At 48.5% G+C, this 5,489-nt stretch overlaps 1 protein-coding gene across 1 annotated transcript in view; it reads left to right on the top strand.

Annotated features, from left to right (window-relative positions):
* The first annotated feature begins 4,109 nt into the window (after positions 1–4,109).
* LOC113218457 (zinc finger protein 665-like) overlaps positions 4,110–5,489 on the top strand; it is a 14,506-nt gene continuing 13,126 nt past the window's right edge. The window contains exon 1 of the mRNA XM_052273746.1: positions 4,110–4,288. The gene's annotated coding sequence lies outside the window, so the exon portion shown is untranslated. The remainder of the gene's footprint in view (positions 4,289–5,489) is intronic.

The raw sequence follows: 5,489 nt of genomic DNA, 5'->3' as shown, positions 1-5,489 counted from the left end.
GTGTGTAAGACCTCTAGTGAGCAGCTGTAAACATGGACCTGCACTGAACGAACTGGCCAGCACAAGGGCGTGCATCCTACTGCTGCTGGTGTTCCCCATCGGGACCAAAGCTCACGCAGCCCGTCTTTGTGACATGGTCCCGGGCCTCGCGCGCGGGTGCAAAACCGTAACTCCGTAACTCGGAGCGCCAGAGCGCCTCACAGTGCCTGCCCATCAGTTTAGACGGCGGACACTGCGCTCTATTGCAGCAGGGCAGAACTACGCTGATGACAAATAGAGGAACTGTTTGGTTGGTGCTCAACAATTTGTACACTTGCAAGTTCCTCAACTAAACAAACACATGGGCTCACAACCGCGCCGATCACTTTTGCAAGTGGGCAGAGTTGTACACTTGAAAGTATTAGTCGGTCTTACATTTGGTTTGTCAGTGTATCGCGCCCAAGCAGGGCGAGCAAGAGGCTCCACGACGACGGACTGCGGCGCCGCCGGCGTTGTTGTTTCCTCCGCTAAACAAAGTCGTTCGGCGGGATGTTTTTCCGTTAAAGCCCCTAACTAATGAACGGCTTTAATGCACGGCGCCGGTAGTAAAGACCTCCAATCGTCACGTCGGGACGCGTAGCTAAGCCCCCACTCACGCTCAGCCCTTCTCTGTCTCTCCCCCACTCGCTCCTCTCCCACGTTGCCCTCTCGCTCCTACACATGTTGCCTGGCGCGCCGCCGCCGCATCGGCCTCAACACACATTTCATTTCATTTGGTGGCGCTTGCCTTTCTGTTTGGGCGCCCCGCACTGAAGCCAGCATCGTTATGAGCATTGCAAAAAGTAATAGGGAAAGGTTTTGAGCTTGCCCGGTTTGTAATGCAGACATTTTAAAATGTGTTTTTTTTAATACGCCAGTATGAACAAATTTCAGTATGAATCATAAGATCTTACTAGATATTTTTCACTGGAAGTGTTTTGGCATTTTAAAATGTCCGCATTATAAACTTTTGGGAAGGGTTCAATACAGTGTAATACCGAGTACTTACAAGTTTTCTTATAGTAAATACCGCTTGGCAGTCGGGTGCGTCGCTCCCCTCCGTCAGCCGGAGTTCATGCCGCACCCGAAGCTGGCACGTCGCCGCCTCTCATCTTACTTCTATTTTAGCACCTTGCGGGTCGATGTGGGTCTGGGCGATACGAGCAAGGCGTGCCACAACACTCTGTGCGGGGATACACAGTCAAATTGTTTTCCCATATGAAACGCGTTCGTTAATGACCAAGCTAGGTGATAAAACGCCGGCGGGCGGTGCACCGGCGGCTCGCACCCGCTATTTTTGGCCCATTCCCATAGCCTTGCGTTAAAACTGTAAGTGCGCCCCTGACTTTGGTAGTTGCTTTTTGCATCGCGAGCGGAAGGCGGCATTCGAGGCGGCATTACTTGGCACCTTTTCAGGGGGGACAATCATTTTAATGCTTCTACGATAGGTCTATTAAGCACGTTTTTGTCACGTCCTAAAATTTTGTGCGGTTCTGTTCAAACGTCTGAATTGCTTTGAACTTTAGACGCTTCGACCCCTCACTGCTGACGCTGTACCTTTGTTTTCCCGATAACTAGTGGACCATAATGCCCGATAATGCCTCGTTCGGCCTGAAAACTGCAAACGCGCTTGTCTGTCCCTCCTCTGCGCGGGCGCAGGATTGACTTGCAAAGCTCTGCACGATTTGCCTCGGCCGGCGATTGAGCTGACATACACGACCCGCTCAATGATGGTTTATTCGAGTTTGAGGCAGCAGCATCCCTCGAGACAATGTCGCGTGATGCAATGAGACGGGTCGGGCAGGCCTATCTATCGCTAGCGTTGAATAATTAATAGCAACCACTAAACATAGGGCAGTGAGCAATATCGCGCGCATTTGCTGTAATCCAAATAATGGGTGGCGTTATGCATAACGGACCAAAAAACAATTTTCATCAATATCTTGTGATTTCCTAACACTTGCTCGCTACGGAGGACCTGTAAAATCGCAACACTTTTTAGTCAAAAACCGTACATTTTTCCATCTTAATTTGAAATAGTTGTGGACAAATAACCGTAATATGTCAATTTTTTTATAACTAAGAAGAGTTTTGAGTTTTAGCAACATTTCCACAGCTCTTTTTTCGTGAAGAGATTTCTTCGTGAAGTGCTGACTTTTTAACAGTCTTAAAAACAATAGGACAGCCGTCGCACTGTGAAATAAAATCTCTACGTAAATTTTCAACATATTTTTTATTTGCGGTTTTCAAAAAAACGACAAACATAATAATTTTACAATTTCAAATTCTAATTTTGCAACACATTTATTATTGAAAATGTTCCTGTAACCCTTAGTATTTCTCGAGTGCAGTGAGCTGTAAAACAGCCAATATCTGTAGTTACACTGGCTGAGCTGTCACTGTCACAAATTGTGCTATAGACTCAAATCCATTTCTTCATTCGTCTCATTTTTTTTCTTGTAAAGTTGCATAGTCTAAGTGCCTGCTGAAGGTTCGGCCCGGTCTAACGCTCCTCCATCTATCTCTTTGGCGCACACCTGCTGTCCACGGCCCGGAGGCCCCTGGCCGGGCCGGTGGCGCCCGGGCAGCTGGCAGGAGCGTTAAAAACGAACCGACGGCCAATCAGGGCAGCGACCTCGTGTGCGTAATCCGGAGGGGTAGATAGATAGATGTGCCAGCGGACAGATGATCGAACAACTCCCAACCCATACGTGAGAGCAAGCAAGAGACAATCACTCTCATTTTGGCCCACACATGCAAGTGTGTGTTATTGCCTAGCAGTCGAATATTTACGCAGAACAGAAATGCCTCTTAAGCCTCACTCGGTTGACGCACGTTGTACTTAAATACACGCAGTTTTCCGATAACTTTTGCATGTTTCCAACTTTTTACAATCACACTCAAAGATTGCTTCGAACAGACAATGCGTGGGAGGGATTAGTGCTTATGTGTCGCAGAGCAGACATAACCGTTTGGGGGACGAGGGAACAGCGACGGGCGGGACATATTCAGAGATGGACATTGCCGATACTTCCAGCGCACAGGCTAATAGGCGCTGCCATGTCTTGCAGCAGGTCCCGTTCGGTAGCGGCGGTTGTGTCGAAACCGACTCGCGGCCTCCAGAGGAGCTCTCTTACTTTTGTGTCCGTCCGCCTAGTCGGGTGGGTGTCGTTTGCTGAGCTGATCAGTCGCCGGCAGAGTTATTGATCACTGCCTTTCGCCGCGCTCTACCCTGCAAATTGAAAACCGTGTGTCGTGTGTTCGAGAGCGGACACAACAGTGTTGCGGGATTGCATACTCCCTAGAGCCGCCTGGTATAGATAGCACGTTTTTAAACTGCACTGTGAAGAAAAAAAAAGAATTTGTTGTAATTTACGAAATATGTTGTAATTTTGCGACAGCCCATTCTTGCTTATCGATCAATTCCAAGTCGATACGAAGTACTTGTAAATTTACAATTTCAAATTGTAATTTTACGACTCATATATAGAAATTTTCCTCGTAAATCTACTACTATCTTTCAGGGTGCTGACAAAAAATATTTTACGTGGCATCAATTAAATCTTATCACTGTTCTTTTTATAATTAACTTTTTGGTAATATATGAACTAACATACAAAAATGTCCTATAAATGAGTATAATCCGGGCGCCGTGGTATTCTTTCGCCACAGACGATGCCTAATAGACACGCTCGGCTGTCACTGCCCGGCGGCCCTCCCACGCTCCGCTGCGCTCGGCCAATTATATCGCGATACCATATTTATTTATTTTTACTTTTTTATTATATTTTTTTGCAAAGAGTCTTGAAAGAAGCTGGCCACCCGCGCAGATTTGGATTGCAATGGATCAAGGAGCGACGGCCATCACTTTACTATGGGTCGAGCGTTTGCGGAATGAAGCGTGACTAGCACACGGTGTCGGGCAGAGATCTCTCCTCAGCTTACTAACTATGGCGTGGCGCGCGCACCCGCACACAGCCACGCCCGTAATTCGTAGGACTGCCGCGTGGTATGGTGTTGCCCACTCCAAAATAAATAATTAATTTCCCTTTTTGCTGTGGCAGGTCGGAATTAATTCCCTGGGAATCAATCATCGCGCGCGCGCGCGCTCACACACACACACACACACACACGGAGCGTGCCTGGTGCCGCCGGACACACGGACGCACAGCCTCGTCCCGCTCACGACGCCGCCGCCGCCCTTGGCAGGGCTCTGGTCCTCTCCACGACCGTCCACGCCCGCCTAGAGTGTGCCTCCCCGCTGGTTCAAGTAAGTTGGCACGCTGCTGATCCTACACCACTAGGACGATTTGGTTTTGTCAAATGACGAGGCCAACCGGGGATCACTGTCCGTCAAACTCCCCCGACATTGCCGCCCGCCTGCTTGTTAGTGTAATTAACTTTTACACCTGTTTGCGGCAAATCTCTTACCTTGCACGTGCGCATTTCTCTCGAATTCTGCTCGAAATTGTGCTCTCATTCTGTAGTATTTGGATGGGGGGGGGGGGAGCCCCACAGCAATTGAATTCCCAGCACGTGCTGCAGTAGGCAGACAGGGAGGGACGCGCAAGACTGTTCGCCCACCTCCATCAAGGAATGAATATCATGTGGCGCCTTCAGGCCGGACAGTCCATGAGGACCACTGTGTGTTGGGCAACGCAGTCGTGCGCGTGTGTATGGGTTTCCTTTTCGGCCTCCCATGAGTGCTGCCCAGGGGCCCAGCGCGCCCTTGTATCTGCGCGCCTAGCTATCGTCCCACCGTGCGTGCAAGTCTCTGCACAGTCAGTAGAGTCAAATTCAGGACAAGTCAGAAAATGCTAGTAATTTCAAAGAAGCTTGAGTACAGACGGTCAGAATAAAAATTTTTGAAAAAGTGAACAAATTTTAAGTAACTAGTTTTTCCGTTCAATTGAAAGTTTGTACATTCTATTCTATCGTCTAACCCAGGGGCGTAGGAACGATTTTTGGCTAGGGGGGGGGGAAAGCTTAAACGACCTTTTTGGCGCCCCCTTACGGCGACTAGCGCCCCCCCCCCCCAAAAAAAAGGGCTTTTCAATTAATGAAAATTATATTCTTGCCGTTGTCTCAAACACATGTATTCATTTCCACTTTTCCTATTTAAAGGCTCTTTCCCCCGTATTTTTCTTGTGTATTAAGAAGTACAGGGGCAAACAACTATCTCCCGCTCCTCTCAAAAAGAGTCACTCAAAAATGTGCTATCATTTTTCAATAGATCTTTATCGTTTAAATGCACGAGAAAGTGGCAGCGAACGAAGTCTGATGCGTAACTGTTATGTTTAGAAAATGAGCATATGACATGAAGTCGTGCCTACATAGAGGCAATGAAAAACAACGCGAGCAAAGCGAGCGCGAAAATTTTTTGGTGATTGGGGCACCAAAATCCCCACGGGATGAGGGAGGGGCGCCTTTTTGCGCCCTTTCAGGGGGCATTCTGGCGCCCCTTCGGGGCA

The sequence above is a fragment of the Frankliniella occidentalis genome, unplaced genomic scaffold, assembly GCF_000697945.3.
Source record: "Frankliniella occidentalis isolate FOCC.00 unplaced genomic scaffold, Focc_3.1 Scaffold296, whole genome shotgun sequence".
Taxonomy (NCBI): Eukaryota; Metazoa; Arthropoda; class Insecta; order Thysanoptera; family Thripidae; genus Frankliniella; species Frankliniella occidentalis.
Note: the sequence above shows the minus strand (reverse complement) of the source record. Positions and strands in the feature narration are given on the sequence as shown.